Raw genomic sequence first — 20,655 nt, forward strand, 5'->3', positions numbered from 1 at the left:
TATCAACAGTGACATTTTGATCGTTGCATACTTTATTTACCTAATTAATTTTGAAGTGTTCTAATTCAAATGCCATTAAAATTGTGCACTGGTTGATTTCAGCTATTATTCCTGCATACATGTTCAGTAAAGTCAGCAGCCATGACAAAAGGAGGGAACCCTAAACTCCACTTTGACAAGCGACCTCTGCTGGACAGCTGAGGCGTAACACGAGTCCATATTCCACCGCTGTGTGTTGGTTACGGGTGAGGAAATCAGTCAGAACTGATCCTCCTAAGACATCCCGTGTTCGTCCTTAGTAAGTAAAGTTAAGCTGCTCACGAACAACAAAAAACAGGAATAATGCAGGAAAAAGTTTCAGAGCCAGTTGAGTATAGTTAGTGTGTAGTATTTTACCTGCGTGTTTATGTGTGTGTGTGTGTGTGTGTGTGTTTGTGTGTGCGTGTGCAGGGATGTGAAGACCGCCCTGTCGCTTTGCTGCCCAATGACAAATATAATAAAAGAAAATCACAGACTAAGTTCAGATACCAGAGAGAGAGATTAATGGGGAGGCAAGTATATTTTAAATGTCTGTGTGTGTTTCTGTGTGTGTTTGACCTATCTATTCTCCGCTGATGGCTGACCCCTCACACTCATTGCACCTTTTGGACCCTGCAACAATTGTCCCATTGAGGCCTCTGGGGCCCCTGTGGCCCTAGGGAGGGAAGGCGGGGTAGAAGACCAGTTGTGGCGGTCTGATCATAAGCTGGGTTAACAGGATTAGAGGAGCCACGGCTGAGAAGAAGAGGACTGTCCCGTCTCCGTCTCTCGGGTCTCTCGCCCTCTGCCGTTGCACTTTGACAGCTAACTCGCAATACAGATTCAAGGAGAGTACCAGAAGAGCCAGACAGTTTCAGCAGAGCAGAGAAAATCTTGATCTGGAACAAAACAATGTTTTTTTTTGTAAATGCCCCCTTTAGGAAAGCACTTCACTCAACTTCCACTGCTCCCAGTGGCCAAGAGGGGAGGACCGTGTTTGTATGAAATAGATGTATTTCATAGCATAGAAGTTGTCAACAGGCTTGTGATTAATGCGTCTCTCAAGCAGTGATTAGTAAAAGTGATTACAGCCTGCAGAACTCAAAGAGAAGGAATGTGACGCATTCGACGAGGTGAAACCAAATCACACCAATGCAGACCACTTTACATGTGGCTCTAATGACAGCTGGCGAAATTACGGTGGGCTAATGCATTTAGGGAGTCTCTAATCAAATATGTGTGATCCAGCTACATGACTGACAACCGTGTGTGTGTGTGTGTGTGAGAGATATGGATGCACGACCACAGCAGGGAAATTCTGTCGACATGCTTCCGATGCAGAATGAAACAGGGTGTCAGAGTTTCTTTGTGAAATGTAATAATAAGCATGATGACATCAAAGCATTGGGAGGAAAATGAGAGGACTTTCCTATATGCATGGGTGCATGCATGCATTCATAATTGCACATCTGGCAGCCCAAAGAGGGAGGTTCCACTGTGACCCTATTTAACTCTCTATAGTATAAACCACTCTCATTACAAGCCAGTGTGTGTGTGTGTGTGTGTGTGTGTTTCACTCTTGCTGCTGTGTTTAAACATGAGAGCTCTTTGGGGGAAGAGAGAGCTGTACGCGGGCATCAAACAACAACACACACACGAGCTTCACACACATGCTTCAGCGTGCTTATAGATACATGATCTCACATACAAAAAAATGCAATACACCCCTCCTACTGCTCTGATTAATAAAGGTCAATTAGCAATTAGAATTTCCATTTTTTAATCAGTCCCCTGGGGTGATGCTCTGTGGCCTGAGCTCTGACATCTCACCCCACCCACCCCCCATCTTCTACGTCATTCTCTCTCTCTCTCTCTCTCTCTCATATGAATGCCGCCGCTCATTAATCTTGATGTGTTTCCTCTTGCTGTGTTCTTCCAGGCCTTCAAACCTCTCACTAATTGCAATTAATCACCGAGGGAAACAGATGCTGCGAACAAAGGCAACCTGGGGGGGCCATGAGTCTCTACATGTATATCCGTGTGTGGGGGTGTTTATCTGTGTGTGTCTGCGTGTGCGTGCATTGTGCGTGCAGACATCCAGGTGTGTACAACCGGGTGGGGGTTTGATGAAGCTGTCAGTCAGGTTGCCACAAAGCAGTCGGGTACTTGCAGGGCTCTGACACCCGCCCTGCTCTGTGTGTGTGTGTGTGGGGGGGGGGGTGTCGGGACGAGTGTTTGTGTGTGTTTATTGCATGTCGTACAGCACAGGGCTGAGCCTGTCACAGCCCCTTCTACAATCTGTCTAACGCTACTGTGTGGCGACAACAGTAAGACACGAGTACGCACTACTTGTATTGTACATATGTGACTTGCATCCATCATTTCGGAGTGAAGGCTGCTACAAAACTACCAACCGTATTGGCAATTACAGTTTGCATCATGTTTGCAGGAACATGATGATTATTGAACTCCAGGCAGTGGTATTTTTTTTCTACCTGCAGAGAATGAGCACAGTCTCTTTCGGCCCCGCCTATCTTTCTTTTTTCCCGTCCTCCCCTCTCCCCCCACTCCCCCCATCTCCCTCCCGCTCTCCCCCAGATGCATATGCTGGGCCTTCTGTCAGGAGGATCCATGTGACAGCTCACTGGAAATAAGTCTTCCGGAAAAGAAAGATACTATAAAACAAACACACAAAATGGAGAAACCACAAGTCACAATTTTCCACGTGGCAACACACATGTGACGATGCATGTACTCCCGCACACACATGCACACGAATCAAACGAGATGGGAGGGTTGAAAAACCCCATGAAATAATCAGCGGGAAAAGATGCAAGGCTGTTTTTACCAAAAAGCTTGTTACGACTCAAATCCACTCCGGGAACGCAGCAGAGTGACCGGCGCGATAAACTCCCGCTCAACCGCAGATAACGGACTGCAGCTTCATTCCTCCTATCACTGGCAGAGGCTCACTCTAAATAGCTCTGAGGCCCCGCATATGGGGCATCAGGACAATAATGAAATCAAGCTGATCTGATATGTTCTCTGGGATTAACACAATACGGTGACCCCTGCATAAACCCCCGGCACACACCATCAAGATGTGCAGGAGAGATAGCCGGGCTAAAAGAGGAGAGGGAAAGACGGAGGGACGGGAAGGAGGCGATGCTAAGAGTACAGCACCTCATAAATTGCTGAGATGAAAGACGTGGAGCAGGTGCTTTGTTAATGCTCTGGTCTACGTGAGTGTAAGGGTTTCTGTTTACGTGAACGCTAAGAGTCAATTAGTCACCGGTAATGACAGGGCAGCGTACACAGATAAAGCGTGCACCTCTGTTCCACAGCCACTTCATCTGTCACTGCTCCCGTCACACTTCAAAGCCCAAAGCACATTGAGCGGTTTTACCTTGTTTCAAAGTCTCCAGAAATGACAAAGCCTTCTTCCCAAAACACAACACCGAGCCCACACCCCCCACACACACACACAAGTACAAGAACACATTCCCTAGACAATTCCATCCCAGCAGGCTCCACTCAGCCTTTATTCATTTTTTATATATATATATCACCTTCTGTGAGTCCATTGCTCGGCACGCAGCGATCGCTGCACTTAACCCATTACGCTAGGTAACGCTCACCAGAATGGTCGCGCCCTCCCCGGGATGAATTATTAACTTCCTCCACATCCAGCCATTTATCACTGAGCTCCATGGAGCAGATCGGGAGAACCATTGCTCATATCCATGGCAACAAGGGCCCATTTGTGCAGCAGTTGGATGCTGCTGATGATGAGGGAAGAGATGAGGAAGGGGAAGAAGAAAGAAGATAAACAATACCTGCTTTTATCTAGCGCTCTATTGTTAGAATCATCCCATGCACCTCCCTTTTCACTTTATGTCCCTTCCTCTTCTGCTGTTCCCCTCTTTAAAACCTCTGCATGCCACACCTTGCCTCTTCCTCACTTGCTCCTCTCTGCCTCGCGGATGCCACCCAGGCCTCTCCACAAGACTGAGATGGCAGCAGATTGGCTAATTAGATCAGAGTTTTTCCTCGCGTCTCCATGGAGATGAATCATACATTCAGGGTGACAGTCTAAGCCTTAGCACTACATGGTAACCTAATCAAAACGTTTGAACCCAAGCCAGAGCGGCAGCATAACCTAATAATACCAACATGAACCTGCAGTGACCTGCATCCCTGCGCACAGTGGTGCACACGGGGGTGACGGGCAGGTCTGGTTAAACACACCGGGTCACATCCCAGGATGTGCTAGTGTGTGTGTGTGTGTGTGCGTGTGTGTGTGAGCTTGAGAGGAGAAAGCCCTCACAGGTGTCCTAATTCATGAGCAATTGCAGCTCATGAATAATTAAACACAAAATGCAAATCAGCTCCTTTGATCATTTACATTTGTGTCTAACAGAATTAATTAATCAAACAAACCTTTTCTTTATCCCCTGTGGAGTTGAAAAAAACAGCAGTCGGAGCACACAAACACACACACACACACACACACACACACATTTACAGGCAGATAAGTATACTAAAATTAAAACCACAGAGTAAACAACTTTACTAATCACACAATTTAGCCACATCTGAAGATGGACAAAATGATGTGATGTGCCGAGCAAGTTAACACAACTCAACCTGGGACCAACCACATGGTGAAGGTGACCTAGTACCTCCTCACGCAATAGCAATGCAACCGTAAGGTCAACAGTGAACGAGGTGTGTTTCTGTGATGGTAAGAGCCGTGCGTTGTCGTTACGTCTCACCAGCAGACGCAGATTGCACAGCGGCTTAGACATTCATAGACGCTGGTGCAAGGAAACACATTACAAAAAGCTGACTCACACAGCATGATACGGAACACAATGAGATATTTTCCATTAACTTTGGAGAAACAGATGGTTACTTATGGTTCTGGTGGATAACGCAACCGCACAAATAAACACAAAGGAGACACGCGAGCCACAGCCGGCTGATAAGGATTTCATAGGCTTTTTGATATGCTCACATTGAGAGAAGGACCTTATAAACAGATACTCTTCAGCTGACCTATTGTTTATAGCAACAGTATCATACACAGAGCGAAAGCTCATAAAGAGAGGAACCGATCCGCCTCCCTCCTCCTCCTCCTCCCCCTCTATCCGTCCAGATCTCTGCCTCCCGCTCTCGTTGTTCTCTCGATTAGCGGCCCTCTCCTTGACTTAACCCGCTGCCTCGCCAAGCCAACTCCTTCGGCTTCTCTTAATGGGCCTGTTGGTACGCAGCACACACCCGGGGCCTCACCAACACAGACTCCGTACAACAGGCAAAGTGCCACGACTCCCCGCCACCTCCATTCGCACCCCCCCCCCCCCCCCCCCCGTCACCCTCCTCTGGTCATCAATTTCTCCTCGGTAACAGTCAGAGGCAAGTCTGACTTATGGTGGATATCAATGTTTCCATCTCAAGGGCTACGGTTTCTTTTAGGACACCTCGTAAAGCTGAATAATAGTTGAAAGGGACGGGAGACTGAGGGGCGGAGGGAAAGCGAGAGCTGAGTGTTAATGCGACGGCGGGGAGTCGTAAATAACTAAAATACACATCTACGGCACGCGTGTGATGTTTGTGTGCGAGGTACTTCCGTAGAATTACGAAGGTTAAAAAGGAGCGAGCGGTTGACCGAATGATCGCCTGCCGTATTACAGAATGTGTGTATTTGATGATTTACTTTTTCGAAAGTGTGTGTTACCCACTGGCTCATCCCACTCTGGGATTTATGCTACCTGGCAGTGTCCGACGTGTTTAACACTGAGCTGTAAATAGCCGTCCGTCTCTGCTGACATTGACTAACTGTCCCTAAACCTGTTACCCGGGACAGTTTCAGTCCCACCGGACAGGCCGGGACAGACAGCCATTAAACTATCAGTTTACACTAAGAAGGGGGAGCGTGTGTGTGTTAATGTATACATTGGAGGTGGGGCGCTGTGGTGCATTCACGTGGGTGTCTGCAGGAGAAATGAAATGTTATGCGGTGCGACGGAAGGGCGTTGCATGTGTCTAAATATTCATGAGGCCGCCAGAGGGTGCAGGTTGAAACAGGTTCAGATTCTCCGCAGTTATTATAAACAAATACATGGCAATATGGTTAGGCCTTTGACACTTGACACACACACACACACACACACAAAGAGGTGCTTTTGAATGAGGTCAAGGAGTCAGTGTTGAACTGAGGAGAGGATCAATGGAGCTCTGAGTGTTTGCTCGCCTCCTGCTCTCCACCTACCGTCGTTCTCCCTCTTCCTCTCTCTCTCTCTCACCCTCGTATTCCTCATAAACACAACTACTTGCACGCACACGTGATGGCACAGAAATGCGAGCGCTGTTCTGCAACATGTCATCTCTGGTAAAGCTGGTCAGCACTGTACGAGTAGGTCTGGATGTGTCCCAGAGGCTGTGTGCATTCTACTGCGGGAGATCTATGGCTGGTGACTCCAACTCAGCGGCACCTCACTAGCAGCAGCGAGGATGTGATAGGCAGATGAAAAGAGAACAAGGCAGTGACAGAATGGCAAGCAGAGGAGAGGCTGAGAGAACATGTAAAGGACTAAATGCTTTCTTCCCCGGTTGGGAGCCTCTCATTTTTTCTCATTAGGGGAACTCATCTGAGCTCAGCAGATAAAAGGAGGACTGATAGCCGGCATTTCTCTATCGCTCCATCTCGCCTCTCCGCCGCTCTTTTTCTCCCACTGCGCACTAGCAACCTAATTAATTACACCCTTCCATTGCTTCGCTGAAACAACCACTGTCGGCTAATTAACGGCACGCCTCAATCCTGACCCCACCTCAAGGGTTCTGGGTGTGTTTTTGTGAGCGTGAGATGGAGAGAGACGGGGGGAGGAAAAGCACATGCGAAATATGCAATGGAGAGAAAAAAAAAAAAAAAAGAAGCAGCAGGAGCGAGATGAGGCAAGGAGGGGGGGGGGGGGGGGGCGAGAAAAGGAAAGAAACAAATCAATGAGATGAGAACAGCGATGGTAAAAAAAATAAATAAAAAAAAATAGATGGAGGAGATGAGCACTCTGATGTGATAAACAGATGCTCAGCAGGCGAGGAGCACAAGGGGGGGGGGCGGAGGGAGGGGGGGGGGGGCAGGATGTAGATGGACCGGATCAGCCAGAGTGGAGCCAGAGAAGTTGGTGGGGAGTCCCGACTGTGGGGTGTCTCACCCTGGACACGTCACTTTCAATCCCTTCCAAGTCCGCCTGAGCCTGACCAGACTCCCCGATGCTGCGGCAGCCTGCACGCCAGCCTCCATGGCTCCTACTGTCCCAAACGCAGTCATACTGATCATATCAGAGAGTGAAAAATGGAGCCGGCCAGGGCCTACGAAAACACACACGAGCTTTACAGGCTGAATACCACGTACACCACATGTAACATCGTCATTGCTGAATTCAGATCGAGAGAAGTTAAGGGAGGGGGAGGGAGGGAGCTATAATTTGTTTAGTGGGATGTGATTGCGTTAGTGCAAGGGCCGTATCATTCTTTACCCACGTCACACACACACAGCCAAGTGGGGCAATCATAACATTAATAGTGCTTGACTGGGCCTAGATACACACACACACACACACCTACACACGTTTGATCAGTTGAAACATTTAGTTGGATAATGAGGACGGGGAAAGAGAAGATGAGGTAAAAAAAAAAAGAAAGAAAGAAAAGGAGGAGCACGGGGGAAGTGAAGTATACAAATGAAGATGAGCTAAAAGTTACGGCGGAGCTCAGAAAAGAGTTATTCTACAGAATAAGGTAATATACATTACTGCAACTCACATGCAAAAATACCATTTGGTGCACCAATTGGTAGCCTGGAAAAGGTTGCTTTAAATAACCATATTTAGAAAAGTCTAACCCTTTTCCCTAGAATACCATGAATAGAAAATTTAAAAAAAAAGAAATTGAAAAGGAAATGACAAAGAAAAAGTAAAAACCGAATGTACTAGTAATGGCTCAAAAGCAGAGTAGAGAGGCCATGTTCGCTGTCAGCCATTAACACGGCCAGAACTAAATTATTCACTGCACTCCGTCGCCTCATACAAGCCTGGGCTAACTCAGACTAAAGAGGGCTGTGTGTGTGTGTGGCTGTGAATGAGTGTGTGTGTGTGAGCGTGAGAATAAGCAGCGCCTTATAGGCGGTAAAGAAGGATTCCTATAAAGCAGGGGCTCAGCATTGCCATCCTGTGGCTAGAGCCAGTAAGATGCTGTGTGTAAGCTTCCTCACACACACGCAAACACGGCAGAATAAGTGAGGACTAATTGGGTTTAAATGAGTCTCAAAAACATGCATGCAAATAGTGTACAACCTCCAGCCTTTAGGTGCCTTTTAAGTGTTATGTGCAGTGACAAAAAAAGACCAGAAGGAACTGTTTTGTGTAGAGGAAGCTGATTTCCATGCAGCCTGCTAGTTTTCTATGGAACAGGAGAGGCTGGTTAGCAGGTGCAGCTGGGCAAACAATACAACCTCACCTGGAGTCATTTACATGATATGAGTGTGTGTGTGTGTGTGTGTGTGTGTGTGTGTGCACGGTTGTTATGTTGAGAGTGGGGGGTCTCCTGTTGCTGCTCATCATCATCATCATCTTCCTAAAAGTGGTGTTGGCAAAGAAACCAGGTACAGAAAGAGAGATGGGAGACGAGTCAAGGAGCACAGTTTTGGGTGAGAGAGCGAGAGGAAATGGGGGAGAAGAGGCAGAGAAATGAGCGGGGAAAATTAGAAGAAAGGGATCTCTGAGGAGAGTGGTGCGTGTGTGTGAGTGTGAGTGTAAGTGTGTGTGGGGGGTTGGCGGTGTCGGGGGGGGGGGGGGAGCTGGTGGAGGGAGAGAGTGGAGGGAATTATCGGAGGGGAGGCAGAGAGCACGTGACAGTGCGACCCATGTCTTTCACTGACAGGCTTTATTAAGTCCCACCTGCAGAGACAGCAAAAAGCACTTAGCCTAAGCCAAGTCGCCTGACAGTGGAGGACAGTTTAGGGGGGCGGGAAGGAGAGAGGGAGCGACGAGCATAGAGGAAGGAGGAGAGAGGGTGGAGGAAGAGACAGGGAGGCTGGGTGAGAGAAAGGGATGATTGTAGTCATTGGGAGGGAGAAAACTGCGTTATTGTGTAAATAACGCTGCTTTTAAGATACATCTTCCTCTGTATAAAACACTGCAGATATTGATTGGCTCGTCTCTAGTCCTTTTGCGGTTGTGGTGAGTTGTGGTACTGTACTACATTGTCTGCGGTAAATAAACAAATAAAAAAGATTAAAACAGCTGTGAGTGTGCAGGCAATCAGGCTTAATCCTGCTTGAACACCGGTTTCCTTCGTGAGGTCGAAGGTCAGTCTGTGGGTCTCTCACTAAGTGGTCATTTTTTCAGGGTAACCGCTTAAACATGTCTGTAACCTGAGCTCGCTCCATTAACCTCACATCAGGTGGCCTCGCCAGGTCCTAAATAAAACTTCTCCCCAAAAGCCAAAAGGGGAATTATTTGGTCAAAGTTGCACAAATTTGAGTTTTAATAAACGTACCATGAAATGCAGGCAAATATTCCGCCTTGAATAGCATAACGCTCTCGCAGGAGCTTTTTGATGTCACCATTTCAGCGCAATTAATGCAACTTGCTAAGGAAATAATTAAGGCCACGAAATGAAGAGAGGTTTATTACTTCCTGAACGGCGACAGCTCGCGTCCATCATCCCTCCAGCCTGCTGATGTATCAGCCCATGAGCTGTGGCCGAGCAATGACATGCTCCGCTGGCTGTGAATCCGTAGGTCTCTCCCTAAGTCTACTCTCTCTGGCTCCCACACGCTACAAGGAAAAACCACACTCACTAAATCTAACCCATCCGCAGGGAAGACGAGAGCGAGCCAGGGAGAGGAATGCGTTGCAAAGGGTACGAATCCAGCCAGAAGTGATTGCACAATAAGGTCAGTATGACCAGAGGAGGATCCGGACTCAAACGGCAGACACGCAAAGACACGCACGCACAAACACATGTGCCGCACACGCGCAACACGACACAGCGAGCGATTGATTCGGGGCGCAACCCCCCCGTGCACACCCTGCGAGTGGCTAATAACCAAGGCAGAGTGCCAAACCCACTGTCTCCTGACTAATTCCCCCATGCCCGCCAGGACTGGCGCCACACTGCTGAACAGAGCTCTGTTTCTCCAAAAAGGCCTGTGATCATTACATTACTGAATTACTCAAATAGATGGATGAACAAACCACACAGGCCATCCAGCTTGCCTGCCCCCCCCCTCCGGAAGAAAGGACATAATGGAACAGACAATGGCAACAGTGTATTAATATATTTGTTTGTTCAGACCATCTCACACACACACACACACACACACACACACACCTCAACGCCCATTCTGCCCACTCTGAGGGGGGGGTGGCGCTTTGCCAAGCACGGCACTGCCAAGAAACGCTGTATACCCTGGTCACCAGTGGCATTTTAAACCGCACATACATTTACACGTACCCCCGCCCCCCCCCACACACACACACACACACACACACACACACTTCCATCTGCTGTGCTTCACGGGAGCGGTGGCAAGCTTGTCATTGCCATTCGAAGTTAGCCCACCCTCCTGTCATCCCCCTGAAGGGGACAAAGGGAAAAAAGAAAAGAGAAGGGGGGTACGGGGGGTGTGGGGGGGGGAAGCAGCAGCATTCCTCTCCATGCCTCCTCCGTCACCCCCTGATCTCTCTCTCCAAACACATCCCCTGTCATCTCTCCATTCTGTGTCCCCTCGCCATGCTTCCCCACCCCCGAGCACCACTGCTCTTCTCTGGACGAGAGATACGAGGACAGGCGGCTGTAATCACCCTTTCATGGACCGACTGGGTCCTATTAGGTGTGTGTGTGTGTGTGTGTGTGTGTGTGTGTGTGGTACCTCACTGCTGTGTGCTTCATTCAAGACTCTTCATGTGAAATGTTAACCACAGTACCTGAAGCAACAACTCACATATTGATCCTTCCTTCAAGCAAAGGCGGGTTGCCAGATATTGTGAACCAACCCCTTCTTTGTGCCATAACCATCACCCACACGCCATCTCCAGCGGGGCTCCTTGCGCCCACTGGGGGCTAATTGTAATTGTATTGAACTGGCCGGCCGCCAAGTGCATTAGACCGCCGAGTCTGCCAAGTCCAGCTGTGCTGCTGCAATCAAAACACACTCGCAGTCTATCGCATGACGATCACATTTTCCGCACGTGTAATTTAAAGAAACACAGATTATCCACGCACACAAACATAAATATCTCTGGAGGCACTTGCTCTATAGGACCACATTGAGGATATAGAAGGCAGTGATGAGGGAACAGAATAACGGTGGAAACAGAGTAGCAACCGTGCAACAAATAAGAGCGCAATGGTACAAATTTCATAAATAGTTTACTCCCCCTCCACATATTGCATCTCTATGCAGAAGGTGTTTGGCGCCTGTGTGAATGCTGATGTAAATTAAATGTTTGTGAAAGTCCCCAGACCTGAAGCACACTGCGGTCAGCCCCGATGTCACATCCTGCCCACTACCGTCTGTTTCCTGTCTGATAGGGCCGGACGGGCCGTAACAAGTTGGGACATTTGAGGTGAGAAATGATCTCGAAAGCGTTTCTATGGAAATCCACGGAATTTAAATACAGGCATTCGTCCACGTCACAATGCAGTGTACAGAAGGACGTAATTCTTTCCCCTTCAGCTCCACTTCACTGTATCGGGGCCGGATACGGACGGTGCACCTCTATCTATTCTGGGTGAACACCGCGAGCGCGTCCCGTGTCAGGTTTCTCACCGCCCGAGTGCAGGAAATGGGCCGTGTCGCGTCGGCGCGAGCGGCAACGCACCGCGCAAGTCATGGAAACCCTCTCTCAACCCACACCGGGCCGCTGGGAGGAACGCTCAGTGTTTGCGCGTGTACGTGCGTCTGTGGGTCTGCGGTGACCCTGTTTTGTCATGACTGTTTAACCAGGTGCCTCTGAGAGCTGTGGTTGAGCTGCCATGCCTACGTGTGTGTGTGTGTGTGTGTGTGTGTGTGTGTGTGTGTGTGTGTGTGTGTGTGTCGGTTCAGATGGAGAGAGAGCTTGAGATGAGTTTCTGTATACGACACAGGGGTCCTCCCGGCTAAACAGGAATAGCCAGAGGGATAAAAGAGAGAGCGTAGCGTGAGCAGGACATGTGGTGAGCAAAAGAAGAAGGTAAAGCAGGAGGAAGAAAAAGGCAAAAATAGAGAGTGGCCAATTAGGAAAATGAGATTTACATAACTGCTGTATTTATTTAAGTATGAATCCTGGTGTAAGCAGGGTAATGGATACCCAGTCGAGAGGCAGTCCGGCTACACTGACAAGAGTAGACAGCAGCACTTTTTTACATAAACGCACTGAGCTTCCAAACCCACTGTAGCGGCCTCCCTCGAGGCAAACTCACACACATACAGACTCGCACGGTACTTCTTTTTTGTGTCTGCCCCTGCTTCTCCACGCCATCTCCCAACTCCTCTCGCAGTCTTGTTTGATCACCATCATCTTGTCTTTCACTGGCATCCCAAACATCTAGCTAATTCATCTATCTGGACAAACACTATGCTGTAGATGGAAAGGGTGGGAGTGAAATTACTTTAAAAACTGGAATCGTTTGCCCTGGTTTGAAGGAAGAAACGACCTGATCATTGGTCCCGAAAGTGGGACCTCATATTAACAATAGAATAAGAAACAGAGTGGGACATGGTGTGTGGGCGTGTTCACTTGTGTGTGTGTCTTTGTGTGTAGGTTTTGTGGGCAGGTTGGATTTGCATCGTTGACCATTTAAAGCAGCTTCAGTTAAAGACGAAAACATTGAAAGGAAGTGAAGGGACCAGATCCCTGGCCCATTTGCAAAACAAACTGCAGGGAAATCAGTATTATTTCCATCTGGTTTCACACAGCAGCACGTATTGCAAAACAAAGAGTGAATCCAGTTGCGGTAACGTGGGGATTGTCATCGCAGGTATATGCAGATAGAATATAATGGTGGTTGAAGAGCGTAGTTGGAGAGTTCAATGAGGACGACGTGCCATCACAAGCATGAAAAGAACAACTAAAAGTACTTTTTTAACTCTCCAATGACTGTGAGCGCTGTCCAATCTCCATCACCGCAGGAGCGTCAACGCTTCCTGCGTTGCTACACAACAGGGTCAAGAGGACACCTCCCACAGGAAAAAGGAAACCGAGATAAGATGCCCGTTAAGTGAGGGGATGTGTATTCAGATATGGTTTGTCAACTGACACCTTTACTACTAATAATGCTGCTTGTAATGGCTTTGGGGATATCTAATTGCAGCGGTTTGTACTAACATCTGTCCACGGTCACATTAGCGTGAGGGGAAAATGCTAAAGACTCCACAATCACATCCTGTCAACAGCATTTCCAGTGGACCAGGAAGCATTACTTTAAGAGACAGCAAGTACGTTACAGGAGAGCAGCCTGGTGAATGGCTCGTACACACAAAACAAATGCTCATAAACCATGAAAATACTTGATCTTGCATCAGGGGAGGCTGCACTCACTGGAAAGAGGGCGGTCGGCTCGGTCGTCTTTCTCTGGCTCCTTGGTCACCGGGTGAGAAAGAGCGTGGTCCCCTGCAGGCTGCGAAGGCCTCGAGCCCACCTCCTTACTGGCTCCATCCACACTCTCAATCACAGAACATGCCTGAAAAACACAGAGACACAATTAACATGCAAGAAACGAAAGGAAGACTTCTGGTGGGACAATGTCCTCATTTCATCTCAATAGAAGTCTACTAGAATATATGCAGCTTCTGACTCTGGTTACATACATTAGGGGTGCCCCTACAATGATGTAGAACAAAAATATGCCTCCATTTTCAGTGTGCACCCGAAATACTGATATCATAATTAAACATTAAAAAAAGCACGGATGGCGCAAATATAGCAATTAACTGCTGATGCTGCGCGACCATTTTTAGCTGCTGTCACAGCACTCAGACTCGTGCTATAAAAAGACAACAACTAAAGGGGATGCATCGCTGGGTGAAGAAGTGTCCCTTCCCTGAAGTGACAGGGCCGTCCGAACAGACAGACGGAGGGACAGAAGACAGAATCAAAGACGGAGGGAAGAAGAGAAAGAGCTTTCCTGACAGCCCGAGTCTGTTAGGACGCGCTCCGCTCTGCTCCTCTCCACAGCGGAAAGGGGGATGAGCCTCCAGGAGAGAGACAAGCTGACCGCAAAAAGCAGAGGGTGACTGTCAGTGTGGAGAGAGAGAGAGAGAGAGAGAGGGGGGGGGGGGGGGGGGGGGGGAGGGGGGGAGAGAGTGCGAAAACTGCGGGAGAGTTTAAAAGAGGCTGTGACGGCTCCCTCAACTGAAGAGCAGCAGAGAGACAGGCAGGGGAGGCGCAGTGCGTCTTAAGACAAAAAGGCGCCCCGGGCCGATGAAATATACATAGCTCTCAGCTGGAGACAGAGACACACAGCGACAGAGCAAAGGAGGGCCCTGAAGACTGACGAGACTCCACAACCCCCCCTAAAACACACACACGGCTAAAAATAAAACTCACCCACACATTCCTAATGACTTCTCATGAGGCGCCGGGGGGGGGGGGGTAGTTAGTGCTTCTTTTTTATTCATTTTTTGAGGGTATGTGCGTACAGACAGACACACACACAGGCTTATAAGCATGAAGGTGCATCACTGCTTCCTGCCACAGTCGGGCTAAAACACGTCACATGGCATGGCGCTGAAGCCTGCTCTGGCTGCTGGCCTGGAACGCACCTGCGGGTCAGAACCGGCCCACCTGCAGCCACCTGCAGTCAAACGCCCGACTCTCAACAACTAAAACTCACCCAAAGACTCTCGTTAATGGCTGTGGCGCCGAAGCATTAGGAAGTGTATTTGTGTGAGTTTGTTACCACGCACTTTTGGCTCGTCCAGTTTCTCTACTTATCTTCTCCTCCTCATGAGACGTGGGTGAGGTGTGCCTCCCCAGTCTCAATCCCTAAGAACCCAGGTGTAAGCACAACAAAGTGCGCAGGTAAATAGGGACGTCTGAGCCTGAGGATTACCTCCAGAAAAACACAATGCGCACGCCTGCAGGTTTCCGAACCTTTACTGCTCTCCGTGCCGTCTTTTCCTGAACTCTCTTTTTCTCTTTGTTTGAGCTAAAGTGCACACATGAGGGGCTTGTTTATGAATATTTACCCGTAAACGAAAGGATAAAGAGAGGAAAGTGTCCGAGCGGCTCTTTTAGGGTCAGCACCAATGAGCCTTTCTGACCTAATCACTAGGATTCTGTTGCTACTCTCTTCCACAAAGCAGATGGTGGAACGTAAGACTCGACAGACTGCGCCTTAAAGAACAAGCTGGGAGAGCAACGCTTTCATGGTATGTATTTAGCTGCTGCTATCATTGCTCCCAAATGACTCATCTATGGCCATTTAATCAGGGAGGGGCCTGATTGCTAACAGTACGTCTTGCTACATAACTTTGTAACTGTGGACTCAACCATCGGGTAGTTATGAGCTTAAGGAGACCAGTAGGTTTAAATGCTGTACGTTGACACATCAGGGCTCTGAGCTAAATGCTGACATTCTCTGTGACCATGTCGTTAATGTTTTGCCAGTGAGGTTTGGATTAGTGCCTCTAGTGGTATTATGCTGACATTTGCACATGAAGTCTATGGCAATTACTGTTTTATCGGGTATTTTTTAGCCAAAGTATTGGACAAATGTTTACCTGGTGATGGGTAGGGAAGTTCTTCAATGCCACAGCAGGACTTGATAAAACTAAGCCGTAACAACAACACTATATAATTGTGTACTGTGTCTTATTTTGTACACATACTTCATATATGCCCTTTGAATAGAGCAGGGACGGACTGGGGACACGCAAGATGCAACGCAGGAGTCGGGAGGCGAAAACAAAAAGGATCTAGAGATGCATTGCTAATGGAGGTTAATTCCTTATCTCCTCTAAATCGGTAAGGAGGGAGCTGGTAGTGGATGATGTTGCAGGACTGCCAGCAGACATCACAGAGCAGTGAGGAGGATAGCATGCCCACTAACTCGATGTGCAGCTGCAGAGGGGAGCCCACGGGCCTACCCAGGGAAAAGTGCAGGTGCTTGTGTGCGAGTGGACGAGAGAGAGAGAGAGAGAGAGAGAGAGGCTTGTCAATCAAGACAGTGGCAGCCTCTCAACTGGCCGTCTTAACGCAGGTCTCACCTCCCAGGAAACGCAGCCTACCCTGCACTCTATATCGCTTGCTAGTGACACGAAAGGAGTGATATACATGCACATCACCTAGAAACACATGCACCCTTTCACAGCAACTCCCTTTGTCACTCTTTCTCTTACACACACACACACACACACACAGGCGCACACTCATCGTGCTCTAACCGTGGCCTCTCTGGGGAAAAGCTCTTTCATCAGGTCTATGTCCGTCGATACTTGAGCCCTGCACAACATCTGCAGTTCAACACCTAGCAGATTCATTAAGGAGGAGGAGGGAGTTAGAAGAGAAAGGATACATCGATAAGCCGAGTAGGTGTGCACACATGGGTTTGTGTGTGTGTGTGTGTGTGTGTGTGTGTGTGTGTGTGTCACCGGGGGCAGAGGCCATCCATAAACACCGCTGACAGTCTAGACAGGAAATGCACTTGAGGATGTCGATAAGTTACTCAGGTGAGGATAGATCAATGGGAACACAGGATGATGTCAGTTGCTGCAGATTAGATCACCGGGGACGACTAGTGCTCTACAGATGAGTTTTGATGTGAAATGAATCATAAAATCATTCATAAAACTTATGAAAAGAGGGAAAATTAAACGATCGTGTACTTCAGGAAGTTATGATATAATAGAAAACGTACAGACTTTTAGTGACGTAAAGACCTTCATGCACTAAACGCAGCGTTCACTACTCTGGCGTATTGTTGTATCATGGCATGTTAATTCATGTGAGAATGCCACGTATCGTAAATTCAACATTATTGGGAATAAATACCTCCAGGGGCATTCAACCAGATTTGGCTAAAATGAAGGAGATGAAGCGAATCTTCTCCCACAGGATGCGACTGCCCTATATCCCCGTTCTCCTTTCTTTCCACCACGCTGGGTGCAAGTGCCGGAGTGCGTGCGCGCTCAAGCCGGTGTGTGTTTGCACGTTCTCAACTCCACTGACATTTCTTGAAACGTGGCTGACATTTCCAGGGGATTTGAAGATTTAATCCCCCCTGTGATTGAAGAGTTGTGTGCTGCCCTCCTTTAAAACACCGAGGGGAGACGCCGCGTCGGAGGCGTGCCCTGCCTTGAGGGTCTTTACTCCACAGCCCGTTCTCATTCACCCGAAGTGTGATCAGCAGGAGACCCGCACTTGCACACTGGTCGCCTTTTAGAGACGACTGGTTCGCTGGCCGCTTGGTCTTTTACGTAGTCGTGCTGTTTTCCCCTGAGCTTTGGTGTTTCTGCTCGCTCAACTGAGGCAGAAAACCTATCACCAAAAGATATAAGAGGAGAGTCGATGGGAATGGTGTGGGAGTGTGGGGAGAAAGAGAGAGGAAGAACGTGTGAGAGAGAGAGAGGGAGGGAGGAAGGGTGAGATCCGTTTCTGCTGCCACAGGCTGGTTAGTGGAGCAAACTGACACAGACTGACATCTCTCTTTCAGGGAGGCCGAGTTTAAAAAGAGCCTCACTACTCGTTGTCCATTACTCTCCCTCTCCAACCTCCCCCTTTTTCTTACTTACTTTCAGCTGTCCTGCCCTCACTGTGTCTGCCCACCCTGCGGCTCCCATGTCTTGTTTTTTTTTTCTGCCTGGATGCGCCGTGCAGCAGTCCTGTCCTAGCCCGGGGCTCAAATTACACCCCACCACCCCGTGCTTGGCCACGCACGCACACACAAACGCACAAACACACACAGGCCCACGCAGTGGCCGAGAGGAGGCTCAGGGCCCAAACACGGGTCAGGCCCGGGTCAGTCAAGGGCAGAAGGACGGGAAGCCTCACAGAATCAATGCTCACACTGTCTCATCTGAGGACCGATGAGTAGACACAACAACTTTTAATACAACGATTATGCATACAGAAGATGTCCTTTCAGCCATCTTTAGCCAGTTATATTTCCAATATAAGCAGATGCTTTAAGGAACAAGATGCAAAAATGTATACAAGCACAGCTACAATAGCAACCTCACAGCAGTAAACATCATCTAGCGTTTTGCTCAACTTGTGTTCACCTAAATTAAACAGTTTACGATACGTGTGGATGTATGTTCAAATAAAAACTAGAACTGATGCTGGACTAGAACATCGAATTAAACAGTACTATTGCGAATAAGATTAAATCAGCAGTAGATTTTCAGTCAAACCACAACGCGCACAAACAAGCAAAAGCAAACTCCGCCCGCAGTAAAGGGCCGGAGGTCAGTGTATCAGCCAAAGGGGGGCTGATCTGACCTCAGCGCTCACTGGCTCCCTGTCCTTCAATGGCAGTGATGATATTTGTGTAAAACATGTGCTTCCTGAATTTGGAGCCCAAAGGGGAAGGACAGCACCGGACGTAGTCCACTGAACATTGGCGCACTTGGGTTGGTTTGTGCCTGATAAAAGGACGCGTGTGTAGAGTGGCCTCAATAACCACGTAATACTTACTCGATACGTATTGATCCCTATACAGCGTGGTTTTCTCTTTTAGTTTTCTCTTTAGAAGTGAAATACTCTACTATTCAAGATACTATTCTCACTTGAGGTTTACAGGTTGAACCTGGAGTTTTGTTCCGGGTATGGAGACGCTATGGAAGTCAATACATCAAGGGAAATGCTCCTTCGTGGCACTGCAGTGTGTCCTTGGGCTAATGTTCCAAATACATAAATGCACTGAATCTTACCCAGCCGCAGACACAATAAGTGTGTGGAGACAGGTAGTCAGAAGTATACGCAGAGAGACACACACACACACACAGCTAGTGACGAGTGCAGGGCTGCGTCTTTGTCCCTCGTCTGTTGGGAGCGCTAACAGGAAGAGGGTAAGTGCTATCGATTGGCTTCTTCCTGCTTAGTCTGGCTGTCGGAGCAAAAACAATTTGACCGTTTGACCACAGCAATAACTACGTGTCCGCGCACGCATGCACACACAGCTTGTGGCATAGGGGAATTACAATAGGCCACTATCCATTGTATTTATTACTTGTGTTGGAGAACTGTTAGGGACTAACGCCAAAGTCCTTTCTTTTAACAAAAAAAATGAATAAAAAGAGGTCCTGACCGTGGCCGGAGAATTATCACAAAACGCAAGAGAGAAACTAAAATCAACATAATTTGAGTATAACTATTAATATAAATTTGATAAAATATTATTTCCTCATAGTTTTCTGCCTAGTTAAAATATCTTATATTAAAATATAGTTTATAATATTTTATTATATATTATAATTACTGTATATAATTTATAAAACTCAATGTGATACATTTTTATCTACGGTTATTTAGCACATGGTCCAGTGTAAACAGGAACACCTTCACTTTTAACTATATTTGTATCAACATATCATTATTTTTCAGATTTTACAGGCTATATCGTTCCCTTTTAGTGGTAAACGTGCAGCCAAGGTGGTGTCAGCCAAAAACAATCCTGCACTCATATATCTTTTGTCGGGACCCAGGAAAATATATACAGTAGGTAATATATTACAGCAGAGCACAGCAAAACAACTCAATTCTCTAAAGAAAGAAGAAAGTGGAGAGACAGCGAGAACAAGATGGAGAAGAAGAAAGAGAGAGCAGAGCACAAAGGGCGGTTTTCTGCTGGGTGGGTAAAGTGTGTCCAGGGGGCAGCTGAGTGAGCACACAAAACACAAAGCCTGTCATTAGTCCCAGCTTTCTGCAGACACAACAAACTGTGTGTGTGTGAGCGGGAGAGAGGATGACGATGCGTGTATGTGCGCCTTTGGGCGTGCGTTGAGGTTTTTGTGCATATGTTTGAAGTTTTTTTAGGAATTGACAAAAGCCTGTGTTGTTGAGCATGTCTTCTCTGATCAAAAGCGTCTTCAGGATCACAGCCCTGTGCAGTCAATACGTGCCGTGCTTGTTTGTATGAACGTGCGTGCACCCTCCTCCCCTTTCCTCCCCTTGTCTTTCCTCCCCTCCCCTCCCCTCCCGTCTACTCGTCTCTATTCCTCTGACACCGCCACACACAACGCCTCCTGTCTACCAGCTGCCACTTTGCAGGCATTCATCAGAGCTACGATTAGTGAGTGGAGGAATGTCATGTAGCTACAGCCGACTCCTCACCCCAACCCTGACCTTTCACCTCTGAGCAACCCCGGACGACCCCGGGCCACGGCAGCTGCTTTTACACTGCGCCGACACACTCAATTAGGCCTGACACCTGCTGCTACACACATTGAACCACTGTGAAAGACACCCACACATAGCACAGAGACACTTTGCGCACACACACACACACACACACACACACACAAAGACGCAAAGGATGGAGGCAGAAGCAAGATTCCACACACTCACTTATGCGCACGCACACACAAACACAATGGACTTTACACATGCTAATGCTGCAAGGCGGCCCCTTTATATGAGATTACACAGA

The sequence above is a fragment of the Gasterosteus aculeatus genome, chromosome 12, assembly GCF_964276395.1.
Source record: "Gasterosteus aculeatus chromosome 12, fGasAcu3.hap1.1, whole genome shotgun sequence".
NCBI lineage: Eukaryota > Metazoa > Chordata > Actinopteri > Perciformes > Gasterosteidae > Gasterosteus > Gasterosteus aculeatus.